The 16,481-nt window shown below is 41.7% G+C and overlaps 1 protein-coding gene across 1 annotated transcript in view; it reads right to left on the bottom strand.

Annotated features, from left to right (window-relative positions):
• RBP2 (retinol binding protein 2) overlaps nucleotides 1–13,730 on the bottom strand; it is a 66,400-nt gene extending 52,670 nt beyond the window's left edge. The window contains exon 1 of the mRNA XM_045503485.1: nucleotides 13,646–13,730. The gene's annotated coding sequence lies outside the window, so the exon portion shown is untranslated. The remainder of the gene's footprint in view (nucleotides 1–13,645) is intronic.
• Between the last annotated feature and the right edge of the window lie 2,751 nt (nucleotides 13,731–16,481).

Below are 16,481 nucleotides of genomic sequence, written 5' to 3'. Positions count from 1 at the left end.
TTTATTAAAAAATTTTTGTTAATGTTTATTTTTGAGAGAGAGAGAGAGAGACAGAGTGCAAGTGGGGGAGGGGCAGAGAGAGAGAGGGAGACACAGAATCTGAAGCCGGTTCCAGGCTCCCAGCTGTCAGCACAGCGCCCGATGCAGGGCTCGAACCCACAAACCCCTGAGATCATGACCTGAGCCGAAGTCGGATACTCAACCAACTGAGCTACCCAGGTGCCCCGCTGATGTTGTTTTAATGCACTATTTTCCAGATATATAAGGAAGCCCTTTCTATTTCTTCCTATGCTCTAAGTAACCCATGGCAATTTGGTAGACTCTGCTCTCATAAACTAAAATGAAACACTTAAAAGTGATATCTAATTCCATGAACTCCTACAATTCAGAAATTCTGAGTCTATTTTTCATGGCAATATAGTTATTTACATAGGTTTAACAAGAATCTGTCTTCCTTTCTACCATAACCTAATTAAACAAACTTATCAAACAACCAAGGCCTTTCCAGAGTATCATGGTTGAGAACAATGCTTTTTCAATGAGGCATGACAAGCCACTGCTAAGGAACAAAGTTTGGTTGTCCTTACGGAACCACCGCTTACTATGACCTCCCAGGAAAACTGGCCTAAGTGCCTGGTTTACAGGGTTCAGCCTCACAATTTGTAAGGAAGTCACTTTCTGGCAGGCCAGAAAACGTAAGTCATTTTGTGGACCTCGAGAAAAGTAAAATTCATCTACATTTGCAATTAAAATTTGTTAGAGTTTCTTAGGCTCATTTTTTTAGTCAGGGGAGAACAAATAGACATTTTTAACAGTCCAATTTGAGGATCCTTATGAAAACTTTCAGATGGAAGTTAATTTTATAAATGTTCAATATTGTGTTACTCTAGATCCCACAAAACAAATTTAAAGAAACCTATCTTAACACTCTTACTGCACCTATGCACATAATCAGGCCAAAGATTTGTATAACAGTCTTATTTTGTGATCAGGAATAATCTTTCTTGAGATTATTATGATGACAAATTGGGGAGAATGTCAGGGAAAATTGTAAAAGACTTGTAACAGGCAAAATAACTGGGGATACCCCAGTTAGTGGGTATCCTGTCTAGCCTACCCATGCAGGTTATCTTTGGTTGTCTTTGACTAGGCTCTTTCTTTTTTATTTAAGCTTATTTATTTTTTAGAAGGGTGGGGAAGGCAGAGAGAGAGGGGGACAAAGGATACAAAGCAGCCTCTGTGCTAACAGCAGAGGGCCTGATGTGGGGTTCAAACTTAGGAACTGTGAGATCATGACCTGAGCCGAAGTAGGACACTTAACTGACTGAGCCCCCCAGGTACCCCTTAAGTTTTTATTTTAATTCCAGTTGGTTAACATACAGTGTAATTTTAGCTTTAGATGTACAATATAGTGAGTCAAAAATTCCATACATCAGCCAGTACTCATCATGATAAGTGTACTCATTAATCCCTGTGACTTCTCCTCTTGTAACCATCAGTTTGTTCTCTATAGTCAAGGGCGTGTTTCTTGGCTTCTCTCTCTCTCTCTCTTTCTCTCTCTCTCATTTTCCCTTTGTTCATTTGTTTTGTTTCTTAAATCCCACATATGGTGTTTGTCTTTCTCTAACTTATTTCATTCAGCATCATATTCCCTAGCTCCATCCATGTCATTGCAAATGGCAAGGTTTCGTTTTTTCTTAAAGCTGCATAATATTGCATGGTGTATCTATACCACCTTTTCTTTATCCAATCATCTATCGAAGTGTACTTGGGCTGCTTCCACGGTTTGGCTATTGTAAATAATGCTGCTATAAACATAGGGGTGTGTACATTCCTTTGAATTAGTGTTTTTGTAATTTTGGGGTAAATACCCAGTAGTGCAATTGCTGGATCATAGGGTAGTTCTATTGTTAACTTTCTGAGGAACCCCCATACTGTCTTCCACAGTGGCCACACCAGTTTGCATTCCCACCAATAGTGCATGAGGGTCCCTTTTTCCCTACATCCTCACCAACACCTGTTGTTTCTTGTATTGATGATTCTAGGTGTGAAGTGATATTTCACTGTAATTTTGATTTTCATTTCCTGATGATAAGTGATGTTGAGCATCTTTTCATGTGTCGGTTGATCATCTGGATGTCTTCTTTGGAGAAATGTCTGTTTTTGTCTTCTGCCCATTTTTAAATTGGATTATTTGTTTTTTAGGTGTTGAGTTTTATAAGTTCTTTATGCATTTTGGATAAGAACCCTTTATTGGATATGTCACTTGCAAATATTTTCTCCCAATCCATCAGTTGTCTTTTAGTTTTGTTGATTGTTTCTGACTAGGCTGTTTTCCAACTCTGTGAGATAGAAGTTAACTTGTAGAACTGATAATAATACAACTATTTCCAGTCTATAGCTATGCAAATGATGTCTAATCTTGACAATGCCAGTAGATTTTGTTAGGTAGGGGGTATAAGTCTCTAAGTCAAATCCTCCTTGTAAGGATATTAATGTAATATCTTAGTGGCTCTTTCATTAATTAATAAATTAAATAAAATCTTTGCCAAGTATTTATTTCATATTTGCATGAAGCTCATGATTAATCATCTTTAAAAATTGTCCTTTAACATTTTTATTGTCATTGTAATGAAATCTTGGGAAAGAGCAGTGATAAATTCATGTATTTAATCCACTTATTTATTTACTTATTTAGTATTATTTTCTTAATGTTTATTTATTTTTGAGAGAGAGACAGACAGAGCATGAGCAGGGGAGGGCAGAGAGAGAGGGAGACACAGAATCCAAAGCAGGCTCCAGGGTCTGGGCTATTAGCACAGAGCCTGACATGGGGCTTGAACTCAGGAGTCATGAGATCATAACGTGGGCAAAGTGGGATGCTTAATTGACTGAGCCACCCAAGCACCCCTAATCCACATTTTAAACTGAAAGTTCTGTGCAGAAATTTTAATTTATGGGTGCTTCAAGTTATCAAACTTTTCCTTCATTGGCTCTAAGGCTTATGTCATAGAAAGGTCTTCCCCACCCCAAGATGAATTTTAAAAAGAAAAAGAAAACCTCATGTAATTACTTCTAGAACCTTTACGCTTTCATTTTTAAGCCTATAAACTTTTTGATTTAGCTTAATTATTTTCACAAATGTGTCATTGATTGTCCCAACACCATTTCAAATAGTTTCCCCCCTAATTTAAAATTCCATTTTGCTATGAAAATGTGAAAATGAGGGCTCCTGGGTGGCTCAGTTGGTTAAATGTCAGACTCTTGATTTCAGCTCAGGTCATGATCTCATGGTTCGTGAGTTTGAGCTCCACATCTGGTTCTGCGCTGACAACGTGGAACCTGTTTGGGATTCTCTCTCTCTCCGTCTCTCTCTCTACCCCTCCCCAGCTTGTGTGCTTGCACACACTCTCTCTCTAAATAAATAAACATAAAAAAAGAAGGAAAGTGGGAAAATGTTCACATTCAATGTACATATTAACTTAGGAAGAATGGACATCTTTATAATGTTGAGTTCTCCTATACAAGAACAGGGTAGAGGTTTCCATTAATCTAAATATTATCTTATGTTAAGACTAAGTTTAAAGTTTTTGTCTATATAACCTTCATATTTTTGTTAGTTATTTCTAAATATTTTGTCTGTCATGGTTATTAGAAATAGAATATTTTCTCACATTATATTTTCTAGTTGTTGTTTGTATATAAGAAAGCTACTGACTTGGCATCAATTTTGTGCCTAGTTATCTTTTTGAATTCTCTTATTATCTGTAAAGTTTTTTACTTGATTTACTTATATTCTTGTATTTTCAAGTATACAATCATATCATCTACAAATAATGTTAGTTTTGCTTCCTTGTTTCCAATTTTTATGCTTTTATTTATTTTATTATTTTATTATTTGTACTTTTGGATCGTTGGCAATGGCTAATCCTCACAGAAAAATATTAGTGGTTATCTATGTCTTATTCTTGATTTTAGTAGAAATATTTTTAATGTCTTGTCAATAACTGATTAGTTTTTAGTCTAATATGTCTTGTTAAGAAGTCAGCCACCCAAGTCTATTTTGCTGAACCTTTATTTATTTATTTTATTTTTTTACATTTATTTATTTTTGAGAGACAGAGACAGAGAACAAGTTGGGGAGCGGCAGAGAGAGAGGGAGACACAGAATCCGAAGCAGGCTCCAGGCTCTGAGGTGTCAGCACAGAGCCCAAGGCGGGGCTCGAATCCACAAACAGTGAGATCATGACCTGAGCCGAAGTCAGACGCTTAACCAACTGAGCCACCCAGGTGCCCCTACTGAGCCTTTATTTTTAAGTTAGCATCAGAAATGGTAGGACACAATGAAATATATAACATCATTTGCATAAATTAAGAATATAGTGCCAGAAAACAAGGCACATGTTGCAAAAATATGTTAACACTAAACTTATTAAAATGGTCGCTTATGGAGGAAAGGAAATGAGAATACAAAGACAGAAAGGAAAAATATATTCATCCCAAAAACCTAACCTGATGAAACCTTGAAAGAAAAAAAGTACAAGTTTTGTTCCTTTTAGTATTTAATAAAATTTGCCTGTGAAATCATCTGGGCCTACTGCTTTTATGAGAAAGGGTGGTTCTTTGACAGCTTCCTTAATTTCAATAAAAGTCATTGATCTCTCTAGATTTCAGTCTGTTCTGCGATAAGTTTTGCTTTTTTACATTTTACTTAAACATCTTTCATTTCTTGAAGAAATAATCATACTTTTATTTCCTCTGTGTCACTAGCTATTTCCTCATTCTAATTTTAATTTTATATACTTATGAAGTCTTCTTGATTTCATTAGCTGGTGGTTTCTCTATTTTATTTCTAAAGATCCAACACTTTTAATTATTTATTTAATACTTATTAATTTATTATTGAAGTGGGGAGGGGCAGGGGAAGAAGGAGAGAGAGAATCCCAAGCAGGCTCCACACTCTGCTCAGGGCCCAACTATCATGAGATCATGAACTGAGCTGAAATCAAGAGTCACAGGCTCAGCTAACTCAGCTACCCATGTGCCCTACAACCCTTTATTTATTAAAAAATTTTTTTTAATGTTTATTTATTTTTGAGAGAGAGACAGAGTGCGAGTGGGGGAGGGGCAGAGAGCGAGGGAGACACAGAATCTGAAACAGGCTCCAGGCTCTGAACTGTCAGCACAGAGCCCCACACGGGGCTTGAACCCACGAACCGCGAGATAATTACCTGAGCTGAAGTCGGATACTTAAGCAACTGAGCCACCCAGGTGCCCCTCCAACCCTTTATTTTTAAAGATTTGTTCTATTTGCCTATTTTCAATGGCAAAAATTTCTGTTTTTGCTTTGTCAGTTCCTTCTTCCTATTATTTTATACTAATTTTGTTATTCTTTTTCTAACACTTAAATTCGTAATTACTTCCAAACCTTGTTCAATAATAGTAATTATAATTTATATATTAATTATATTAATTTATTAATTACCTAAGGATATGAGCATTTTCTTATATTTTAAATCATATCCCTTAGGATTTTGTATGTAGTGTTATTAAAAACATTTTTTCTAATTGTGATATAATTATAGACTCACCAGTTGCAAAAATAGTACAGAGAGATCCTGAGTACCCGTCACCTAGCTTCTCCCACTGGTGACATCTCCTACAACTATAGAACATTATCAAAATGGGAAATTTGTTGTCACAATACATACGATTGACTACAAATTTTATTCGGATTTCACCCTCTCATTTTGTATGTCTGTGTGTATACTTCCGTGATATTTAATCACAGGTATAGATTCATACAACCATTATAACAGTCAACATATGGACTGTTCTATCTCCACAAAAATACTCTCTTATGTTGTCCCTTTATAGCCACATCCTCCTGCCCCTTCCTAACCCCTAGCAACCACTGATGTGTCCCCCGTCTTAACAATTTTGTCATTTAGATAATGCCATGTAAATGGAACCATATAATATGCAACTTTTGAGACTGGGTTTTTTCGCTTTGCTTAATGCGCTAAGATCCATCCAATTATTTTAAGTATGAACAGTTTTTTCCTTTTGTTGCTGACTAGCATTCCGTTGCATGAATGTACCACAGTTTGTTTAACCCTTCATCTGTTGAAGGTCATTGGAATTTTTTTTAGTCTTTGGCTATTAGAAATAAACAGCTATGAACATTCACATACAGGTTTTGGTGTGACTATAATGTTCCATTTCTCTGGGAAAAACACCCAGGAGGGTGATTACTGGTTGTACGACAAGTGTATGTTTAATTTTTTAAGAAACTGCCAGACTCATTTCCAGAGTAGCTCTACCATTTTATATTTCCACCAAAAATGTACAAGTGATCTAGTATCTCTGGAGGGTTGCCCATACTTGGCATTATCAGATTTTTAATTTTAGCGATTCTAACAAGTATAATAGCATACTTTTTGAACAGATACTACTATGATTAAAATTGCATTTTTCCAGTGGCTAGTGATCCTGAACATGTTTTAATGTGTTTGCCACCCTTATGTCATCATTGGTAAAGTGTCTATTCAAGTTTTTCACTCATTTTCTAGATAAGACTGTTGTCTTACCATTGAATGTAGAAAGTCCTTTCCATATTTTGTATATGAGTCCCTTGCTGGGATATAGGATTTGCAAATGTTTTCTACATTTGTATTATCATCATTGTCTAAACATTTTGCCACTTCAGTTTTGATTTACTGTTTGCTCAAGAAATATTTTTAAGAGAGTTCATGCACCACAAAAAGAATGGAATTTATAATGATACAATGTCAGTCAGGAGAGCAGTCATGCGGTCATCCGGGGCTGATAGGGAAGGTGTCTTGCTTCAATAGGGCCTTTAGCTGAGTCTTCAAGAATAGGTAGGGCTTGGGGGAAAATAATCTGTAGTGATTGCAACAACCTTGAGGGTTATCAATTAGGGGCTATAAAATGGTGAGAGGCCCAAAGTACACAATAGCAGAAATTTTCTGAAGACATACTCGGGCATTATCTTGATATCCTAGATTAGGTGTTGCAATGGCCACCTCATCTGAGGAGCAGCACCCTCTCAGAGGTGGCCTCTTCTGTAGGCCAAAGGTCTCTTACCCATTGCTGCGTGGCAGGAAGATTTCTTTACGCTGGTTGGAGGTCTCCTTTGAAGGGCCATAAATGAAAGCATGGTCAGGGCTGGGCTGATAACCATGGTGTGTGAAGTTCAGAGTAGTAATTACCTTACTTGCACAGCCCAGTAACTCAGAGAACATAGTGCGAAGTGAGGAGGGAAAGGAGAACGGCATGAGACCAGGTCCTACCCAGCTGGAGAAAGTCTGATAGAGGCCACATGGTCATCAAAGAAGAACGAGTTCCTGGAATGTGCAACCTGACTTGACCCCTCACTTCCAACATCACAACAGCACCAAACCAATCGAAATTGAGCAGAATTAGTTAGGTAATAGTCAAGAAGGCTTTTTGGAGGACGGACTTGGAGAAGTTCGTAAGAATTTGCTAGAAAGGGAAGAACTAGGCACTTTTTTTTTTTTTTTTTTTTTTTTCAGTGAGAACAGGGAGAACAATAGTGTAGTGCAGTGTAGTCACTGTTGACTTCAGGAGACAAACCTGGCTCAACCAGAAAGGGTGTGTTCAGGACTTCAGGGGAGTGGGGGACTTCTTAAGGAGGACTTGAACACCAAAATGAGGAGGGCAGATGCCACAGGACAGGAATGAAGGTACTCCTCATGGGCTCAGGAAGTTCCCCACATTCTCCCCCACCACTTGTCATGGTGTCTGAGATGTCAAGGAGGGCCTAGGGTGACTTCTTCAGGTTAAGGCATTGTTGCCTCCAGATTCTTCATTTAGGGGTGAACAGTCTGAAGATATTTCTTCCCTCTGGTATTCCTCCCATACAATGGACCATCCTAAGTTGCTTCACCTGGTGCTGCATCTCTTTGCCTACTAGAAAACTCCCCCCTCTTATCTCTCCAAATATCCAGCCAGCTTGCTCAGTCCACACTTGCCAGGGGGTCTTTCTCGAGTCCTGCCCTGCACACTGTTCTCAATATGCCAACAACCTCTTATAGCACTGGACATCTGAGGCACTCATTTGGCCCCTGGCCCCGGTGTAACACTTACATGTGAATGGCCCAGCCATGGCCCTGGCCCTGCTCAGGTGATCAGTAGACATTTATGAAGCAATGAAAGACAATAGGGGCACGTCTTAATCCAGTAAGGCCATTTTAAATCTGTTATCTGATATTGTCTCACCTATTAATAGTTAATATCATTATCATGGGTAGGTTTGTTTTTGTTTTTGCTTAAAACAACAGAAATTTATTCTCCCACTTCAGGCAGCCAGGATTCCAAAATCCAGATATTGACAGGGTGGGTTCCTTCTGGAGGATTGAGCAAGAATCTGTTCAGTTCCTCTGTCTTAGATTCTAGTAGTTACTTGCAATTCTTGGCATTTTTTTTTGGCTTATAAACACAACAGTCCAAATGTTGCTTCCATATTCAAACCACCTTCTTTTGTGTGTGCCCTTTTCTATCTCCTATAAGGACAGTCTCGTTGGATTTACTACGATCTTAATCTTGATTCTACCTTAATCACATCTCCATGGGACTTAAGTAATTTAAATTAATAACAGAGCCACCCTCTTTTTCTATCTTCTAATTCACGACCCCTCTAAGGTTCAAAAAGACAATCTGATGCTCATTAGCTATTTCCTCCCTATCTTCTAGCTCGTTGGCATCTAGACTCTGAACAGTTACCTCATGGAAGGGTCACAGTCTTTGGCATCTCAAAGACCCAGGTGCCAATCTCAGTGCGTCCTCTTGGTTCTGCTTTTAAAGGCCTACAGAGAAGAAAGGAGGTCTTGCCATGGGCTGATACATCATACTCATGGGGCACAGCAATTCTTCATGGTTCCCCACTGAGATACTGGCAGTCCGCACAGGGGCCACCTTGATTATGTGTCTGAGAGCTCCCTTATTGGTTATTTACTGCTGGGTAACAAATTACTCCTTAACTTAGTGGCTTTAGGCAACATAAACTTCTATTGTCTCATAGTTTCTATGGGTCAGGAGTTTGAGAGTGGCCTAGTTGGACTGAAGGACCTGCTTTCAAAGGTGGCTCACTGGTTGCTGGTGGGAGGCTTCAGTTACTTTCCATGTGGGCCTCTCCACAGGGCTACTCAAGTGTCCTTGTGACATAGCGCCTGGTTTCCCTCAGATCAAGTAGTCTGAGAGAGAAACCAAGGAGGCAGTTGTACGTACCCTTGTATGACCTACCTTCAGAAGTCACTTACCCTTACTTCTGCTACCAGTCCACATTCAAGGGGAGGGAAATTAGGCTTTGAAAGGCAGGCATATCAAAGGATTTGCCAGAGGATTTAAAAACCACCACAGCTCTCTTTTCTACTAGGTCTCCATCCTTCTTCTCTGTCTTCATCTACGTGGTCTTATTACTACTCTTGTTCCCCTAACCCCTCACCCTCACTCCCAGAGTCCAGGATCTCTGCCAGAGTGGGATGTGTGTGTGTGTGTGTGTGTGTGTGTGTGTGTGTGTGTGTGTGTCATACTAGTTAGGGAAAACAAAGGGTTTAATTGGCTGATAAGTACAAAGCCCAGGGTTAGGACTGACATCAGGTAGGGCTGGATCCTGACATGCGAATGATGGAGCATCTCTTCATCTCTTGCCTCTGCTTTCTTCCATGAGCCTTCATTTCAGTAAGACTTCCTCCATATGATGGCTTTCAGCAGCTCCAGGCTGACATTCTACCCCTTTAGTATTCCCAAAGGATAGAGAGCATCTCTTTCTCAGTATCTTAAATGAAAACCCCAAGATTATGTATTTGTGTCAGGTCTAGCGACGTTGAGTGTGATTGGCCAGGCCTGTGTTGTATGGCAACCCTGGAACTGACTGGGGACAAGGGAAGCAAGAACTGTCTGAAGTACATGGACTGAGTGTTATTATCAGAAGAAAGGGGACCAGACTTGGAACAAGTACACTGGCAGCAATCTGCGACACTGATGGTGAGCACTGAAGGAGACAAAGTATATAAACTGTCTGGCGCTTGATGGAAATTTTTTCTGGATTCTTCTATTTTTCCCTTTCTCTGTATTTAATCATCTGATAAGTCCCACAGATTTTCCTTTAGCATTGCTGGTTGCCACGGCCCCTCCTCCTCCAAAGCACTGCCTTGCTATGACCTCTCACTGCTGCTCTCCTGGACTAGGCTGGAGACACCCCTCCAACTCTCTCAGAGAACAGAACCTGAATCTGGCTCTGGAAGATCCATCATCTGCACACACTTTCCAATATCCCCTTGGCTACGGAAGAACACACGGATAGTTTGTAGCAGAGGAAGATGGCTGCCGGTGGGTGGTAGAGCTAGGTAGATGGGATGGGGCGGAGATGCATGGTAGCTATGGAACTGGCTCCCACGGTTCCCAGTGCAGCCCTGGAAACCAGAGCATCTAAGAGCTGTGGGAGACCAGATGGCCAGAGTGTACTAGAGCTTCTCAGCCTCCACATTCAAGCAACCCCATCCTCCATTTTCCCCAGAGGAGAAACGATGGCTTTCCATTCTTTGATCTAAAATGGAAAGTGCCTGGCTAACCTTGCCAGGGAGCTCCTCAAGATGTCAACTCTGTAAGGGTAGTCATAGTTAAGCCAGATGGAGTTTGATTTTGTGCAGGATCGTTTGTTTAAATTTTTATACTAGTTTTTTTTTGTTAAAGTTTTAAATCATGGAATATTTCAAGTATCTACAGAAGCAGAAAGGATAGCTGAAGAAATTCCATATGCCCATCACCCAGCTTCAGCATTTATCAGGTTGTGGCTAGTCTTATTTTGTCTCCATTCCTACTATTCCTCACCTTTCCAATTATCTTGAAGCTAAACCCAGATATTATGCCCTTTCTCCATAAATATTTCAGTGTGTATCTTTAAAAGATAAGAACTCTTAAAATACATTACCATAATGCCATAATACTAAAAGTTTAATAGCATTTCTGGCAATATCACATGTCGTCAGTGTGCAAATTTCCCTAGTTATCTCATAGTTTAGTTATCTCTAGTTTCTGTTTGTTCTAGAGTATTTTGTTTTCACAATTTATTTATTTGAATTAGGATTCAAATAAAGGCCATATAGTATAATTAGCTGATATGTCTCCTGAGTTTATTTTAGACTATAGGTTCCCTCTATATGCCTTTTTTGTTCCTTGCAATTTATTTGCTGAGGAAACCAGGTTGTTTGTCCTCCAGTTTCTTATAGTCTGGGTTTTGCTGATCGCACCCCTCAAATGTCTAACATGTCCCGCCGCCCCTACATTTCCTGGAAATATGTAGTTGCATCCAGAGACTTGACCAGATTCTATGTGGATCTTTTGGTGAGGCCACTTGGTAGGTGGATTGCGTAAGAAGCACAGAGACGTTGTTGCCTCTCTGTTTTGTGTCCACTACTTAGTACCTGTGACACTGGACCCTGGGAACCGGAAGTGTGCCACTGGTGTCACCCCAAGCCAATTCCTTCACTGGTCCCATTTCAAAAAATGGAATTTGCATTATCCATCTTTCTCACCTAGTTCCCTTTCCAGATCTCTTTACTTGGTGTGACTGAGGGAATCTTGGTCTCATACCTGGAACCTGCATGCAAAGGAGGCTGGGGAAGCTATTTCTTTCTTTGATGAATACCTGAGAGAGATGGAATCCCCAAAGAAGGGATTCCCTAAATATGGGAGACTTGTTCATAAGATGGCAAACCACAGATATGATGAATGCGCGCGAGGGCATCTAAGACCATGGTAAGACTGAGAGCTAAGCGGTAGGAGTTCAAACAGGACCTCCACTGGGGTATGTGGTTTTGGGGGAAGGGACCCATTGGGCTTAGACCTCGTATTCATGAAGGGCTTTTCAACTTTCGACATTATTGCCAAGTGGTTACAGAGAGACAGTAATGGGACAGAATAGAGTTCCTTCTCTACCTTTATTTTTTATTTTTTTTTAAATATGAAATTTATTGGCAAATTGCTTTCCATACAACACCCAGTGCTCATCCCAACAGGTGCCCTCCTCAATATCCATCTACCTTTAAACCTGTACACTATGCTTGGACCAGACTACCCCAGGTACACTCTGAATTCAGAAATTTTGTAAATGCTAAAATTATCCTGCAACTAGCACTACATAAGTATACTGTATTTTTGTGTACTAACCTATTTGTTACCTGCAGCCATTTAAAACAAACCACAACTTTTGTTAATTCAGATCTGGTATTTCTTTGTTAGAGGCGTCTTAAGAAATGGCCAGAATCATCTTAAAGAAGATCAGTACTCAAAGGGGATTTTGTGGGTTGTGGAGGGGGGAGAGGAGGGCCCCAAACTTTATCTCTGAACGATTGGTAGGGTTTTGATTATTGTAAGAGAATGGGGCATATCATCATGGGTGTGTCCCTCCTAGAGTGAATCAAGTCCCTTTTCCCAGAGGGACACTTATCCCTTTCCTTGTCCCCACTATCCCTGAGAGGAAAGCCACTTCTGTGACTTGGGTGATTAGCATGTCCCTACCACCTACCCTGACTCAGTCCTGCAGGTCCCCAGCTCAGGGTGGGGTGTGGGGTTGGGGCCGCACTGGTGAAGTCCCTGGGAACTGAGATTAGGAAAGACTCAGCTCTGCAGATGGAGGCAGGCTGGGGGGACTATTCCTGTCAGCGTTGGCGTGGGTAAGGGACATGTGGGGGAATTAAGCAGAGTTTAATTGCAGGGCAGTGTTGAGCTGTTTCATTTGCACCTGAAAAGAACAATAATGCTGTCCTAATTAATTGAGACAGAAGTTATAAATCAGGGCTTCCAGAGAGGTCCTTGGGGTCCACCTTGTCAGGATGTTCTTGCAGGAGGGTTTTGGAGGCTGCCCAAAGAATGACATTTCAGGGGCTTTGGGGGTTTAGGGTCTGAAGTCCGTCCACCTGCCAGCCCTAGGATGACAGGTCACTGTGTCTGTGCATCGCAGACTCTGGGTTCTCAATCAGTATCATGTGTGTGAGAGAGAGAGAGCGACAGAGAGACAGAGAAAGAGAACCTGCACTTGGGTTTGCACCCCCAAAACATTAGAGAGGCTCTGCTCTACCTCGTCCTTCTGCCACTGAGAGGTCTGGGGCTTCCTGCCCTAGCTGAGCCATGCTTCCTCATTTCTGTTAAATGGTTCCCTGTGTCCCCTGAACTTCAGCTCCTTCTGTTTTTCTGTCACCCACACTGTGTCAGCAATGAAGTCATGTTGATTCCACTCCTCGGATGCCAGTCAGATCTCTGTTTTTGTTTTTGTTTGTTGAACCCACATATAAATTGGCTTGTTATATGCCAGGCACTGTTCAAATCTCTTTGTAAAAATAATATATACAGTAATCCTCCTTACCCGTGGAGGATATGTTCCAAGACCCCAAGTGGATGCCTGAAACCACGGATAGTACTGAACCCCGTATATATAATGCATTTTCCTAGACGTACAATACCTAGGACAAAGTTTAATTTATAAATTGGGCACAGGACGACATTAACAATAAATTATGAAATAGAACAATTTATAGCAACATACTGTAATAAAAGTTATGTGAATGTGATCTCTCCAAATATTGTATTAGACTGTACTCACCTTTCGTCATGTGAGATGATAAAAAGCCTACGTGAGACCTGGCGCGAGGAGACTGGCACAGGCACCCTGAAGTCGCGATAGGCTACTATTGACCTTCTGCAGATTCGTCAGGAGGAAGAATCTTCTGCTTCCGGGTAGGGGGTAACTGAAACCTCAGCAAGTGAAAACTACGGATAAGGGGGGACTACTGTATCTCTTCTAAGTAAGCTCATTAGATGGATTAGATTCACTCAAGCCTCACAAAAAGTCCATGGCAAAAGGTCAGATCTGATTTGCAGAGGAGTAAACTGGGGCACAGAGAGGCTGGACAATTTGCCTTAACCTCACAGAGCTGGGGAGTAGCACGGTTGGGAACCGAACCGAGGCCACGTGGTTCTGGAGTCTGGGAGCTCAGTCACTTCACCCCCACCGCCCCTCCTCCGGGAGGGCCTTGGCTCGGCCTCAGCGCTTCCTGCCTGAGTTCCTGCATGTGGCAAGCCTACGTTTTGAAAATGTGAAGTTATGTAATACAAACGCGTTAATAAGGTATGTTAGTGTAGAGTGTGTTTTGAAATACTGTAACCCTCCAGCTTGAAAAATGTGGAAAAAAAATAACCTTTTCAAGTTGGCTGGCCCATGGAATTGCAAGATGTAGTGAAGCTACTTCCATAGCTCAGTGGCACCAGGTGAGCTGGTAAATAGATAACCTCCATCCTTTGTCAGTCCCGTGGGGCTCTCAGTGTTGTTGACGTGCTTTGGAAATTGAGCGAACGAATACGTTGCTAGTGCATTCATTCTGTGAACAGGCACCGTTGTTAGAGCTGAGAGTCGTTTTCATATCCTCTAACAATGGCATCTGAGTGTCAGTTCAGTGGCAAAGCTTGCAATAGCGTTCCAAAAATGGAACGGACGTCAATAGCTTCGCACTGGAGGTGAGAGGTGCTAAAATGCCACAAAGAAGGCTGAATAAGCACCGTGATGCTCGCCGCTGCCCACTTAGAAGCGAGCCCTCTGCAAAATAGTGGAGTTGGTGCCGAGGAGAGGAAAAGCTGCGCTGAAGCCCAAAGATTGCTTCTCGGGTTACAGATCTATGCACAGTAAGGAACCCTCCCACTTTACATACACTTCTTTGGGAAGATTAGTCTTCTATGATGTGAATTTTGAATTAAAGGTGACGGCCCTGCGCTCAGCTCCAACTCGTATTTTTCATTCTTTACTCTTCTTACCGCTGAGAGAACGGCTCCCGGATTAGTTCTGCTCAAAGGCTGGTCCTACCACTCTAAGGCTCAAAAATGTCATGTGGCTCCCACTGAGGTCCTGTTGGTCAAGCTCTTCAGAGTGGGGCTGAGTCTCCCCATGAGACCAGAGACTCCCAACGGTGGGGCCATGACCTCTCCATCACATGCACTCACACTTTGAGTCCCCATCAGAACCTAACTGTTGGGTGAGGTATTTACGTATTGGGGGTGGGCATCTGTAGGGGATCCCCATACCTGGGATGGGATAGGATGGGAACTCCAGAATGTCCAACAGGTATGATGCTAGTTCAGTGCTTCATTAAACATTTGTGTAACAAGTGAGTGAACAGCCGTTATGACCTTCTTGGCCTTTGACTTCTCTATTCTCAGGACCAGAGACCAGGGCAAAGGTGAAAAGGTCTCTAAAATCTTAGGCAATACTGGGTTTCATTGCCTTGTCTAGGCCAGGGAAATGACCTAGATAATGAAAAAAACATTAAACATTTCTTACATTTGTCTAAGGCAGGGTTTCTCAACTTTGTCACTGTCGACATATTATGCTGGATAACTCTTCCATGGGGCAGGGGCGGCTGTCCTGTGCATTGTAGGGTGTTGAGCAGCACCCCTGACCCAAGTTGTTAAATCAAACGTGTCTCCAGACATTGCCAAATGCTCCGGGCAAGGGCGAGATTACCCTCAGGTTAGAAATAATGGTCTAGGGCAGTGATTCCCAGCTCCAGTGGCATATTAGATTCACACGGGGAGCTTACAAACTACTGACGCCTGGGTCCCACCTGGAGATACTCTGATGTAACTGGTGCTGAGGAGCGGTCCAGGTAGAGGGAATTCTGTAAGCTCTGCAGGTGGTTCTAATGCTTAGCCAGGTCTGAGAGCCACTGGTCTAGTGCTCGGCAGTCTACAAGCATAATATGCATTACAGGCTTCACAGAACACCTGGGTGGAAGGGGAGGTGGCTTGTTAGTGTGGTTTTCTGACTTGAGAAGTGAGATCCAGAGACTTGTGAGTGGTGGAGTGAGAATTGGAACTCCGCTCGTCCGGCTCCTAACCCACTCTTCCAAGGGCCAGGGCACAGCCTAAGCAGAATTGATGTTGAAGGGGGTCCTGGATGGAAGTCTTCCATTGTGCAGTGCTTTTCCTCTATCCTGGTCTCTCGTTTCCTCCCTTTCAGTTTCCCTGAGTGTCTCTATGCCAAGGCACACTAGCAGTCATTTACACTTTAGCGTGAACATGAGCTAGTCTCCCTCTTCTAGAGGGATTTGCCAGTTATGCCTCATTGATAACAGTGAGAAGGAAGGCTTTACATCAGCTCATAAGTGAGGTGGAACAGTTTGGGGGTGGTAACCTGTGTGCTCATGACACCTCTGAAATCAAGTCCGACTGGTAATTGCCTTTGGTTAAGGTTCACCTCATTCTAGCTTTGGCTTACAATTCTATCTAGTTCCATCTCATTCACGAATCATTTTTAGAGCATCTCCTATGTGTATAGTATGGAGTTGGAGATCGGTGGTGGCTGGATCTCCTTACCTAGGCTTTAAGTTCCCAGGTGGAGGGCATTTTTTCCTGCTTCTGTGGTATTCACTACATTTTGGTCCTGACTA

The sequence above is a fragment of the Leopardus geoffroyi genome, chromosome C2, assembly GCF_018350155.1.
Source record: "Leopardus geoffroyi isolate Oge1 chromosome C2, O.geoffroyi_Oge1_pat1.0, whole genome shotgun sequence".
Lineage (NCBI taxonomy): Eukaryota > Metazoa > Chordata > Mammalia > Carnivora > Felidae > Leopardus > Leopardus geoffroyi.
The sequence above is the reverse complement of the archived record's forward strand: the minus strand, read 5'-3'. Positions and strand labels throughout refer to the sequence as shown.